The sequence below is a fragment of the Mustela erminea genome, chromosome 9 (genome assembly GCF_009829155.1).
Source record: "Mustela erminea isolate mMusErm1 chromosome 9, mMusErm1.Pri, whole genome shotgun sequence".
In the NCBI taxonomy this organism is placed as follows: Eukaryota; Metazoa; Chordata; class Mammalia; order Carnivora; family Mustelidae; genus Mustela; species Mustela erminea.
Window position 1 is genome coordinate 99,654,296 of NC_045622.1, and position 1,442 is coordinate 99,655,737.

Sequence of the window (1,442 nt, forward strand, 5' to 3'; positions counted from 1 at the left end):
TATTGGGAAAAGTAAAAAAGATAAAACAGAGCATGCATTTTTTTTTACCTTAAAATACTAAAGACCTAAAGAAAATAATACCTTCAATTGTCAACTGTTTACTCAACCATGAACACAGAAAGTTGCATGTAACATTTATATGTAGTTCATGCATTACCACAAAAAGAACAATAAAATCCTGTAATCAGCAACGAGATGAAGAGTTAGAAATTACCAGTACCTGAAGTCCTCCTTGTTTCTCTTCGTAGTCACTAGTCTCCCCTCACTCTCTTCATCTCTACATCAATTAGGTTGATATACTTTTGTACTTCGTGGAAAAATAATGGTATAGATCATACTCTTAGTGTCTCTTCATTATGCTTCTGAGATTCATTCCTCATGTTTTGTGATTTTCTGAGTGTTTTCATAGTATTTCATTGTGTGAGTATGTAACAGCTAATTTATCCATCCTCTTGTTGCTAGACACTTGGGTCATTTCCTGTTTGGCCAGTATGAGCAGCACTGCTTTGAGCATTTCTTTTGGTTAATATAGATATTCTATTGTTGCTTTAGCATGTTTTATATTGTAATTAAGACTTAATTTTAGGATAGTGGTTATATACCTGTGTTAGTATTCTTTCTTAATATATTACTGACATAAAATATATAAAATAAAAAAAAAGTATTATTAATAGAAAAATGCTAGGGTGAGTGCAATAAATGGTTTAGAAATATGTGAAACTTCTGGCACGTCTAGGTTCCATGGTATGTAAGATGTTTATTAATGCAAACAAACCAGTCTGTCATAGATACACAGTTCTTAGAAAGAAGAGAACTCTTAAGAAGATAGTCCCTACAGCACAGGTAAGAAAAACTTCCCAGAACAGAGCATTAGATTGTGTTAGCAAGATGAAGACTTTGGTGATCACAATTGGGAAATTTTAATACATAGGATGTTCACTGGACTATATGAAATTGTTTGTTCTAATAAGCAAAACAAGAAAAATTCTTTATTTAGCTCCCAAAAAGGAAAAAAAAAACCCAAAAAACAAAAAAACAAATAACAAAACATTTTGGTAGGCTTTGAATAAAGGCAGTAGTTTTAGATGAAGAAGGGATGCTGTATGTACAACGTTGAATTGCCACACATCCACACACATGCATAGAAGTACACAGTGTAGAAAATAACATCTTCCATGGGCTTCTATCTTTGCTGTAATCAGAATAAGCAGATTTGGGTAGACAATGAAGAATGAGAGAGAAATATTTAATTTCTGTGCAAAGCATATGATCACACAGCAAAAATTACTGAGAAAAGAGGAAGTTATGTAGAAAACAGCTATAACAGAATATGTCATACAATAGCACCCTTGAGTGTAGTTCTCAGATACAAAAAGAATATGAGTATGTTTATTATATAAAAGTAAGAAATAATTTTAAAAGTACGTTATAGGGGTTCCTGG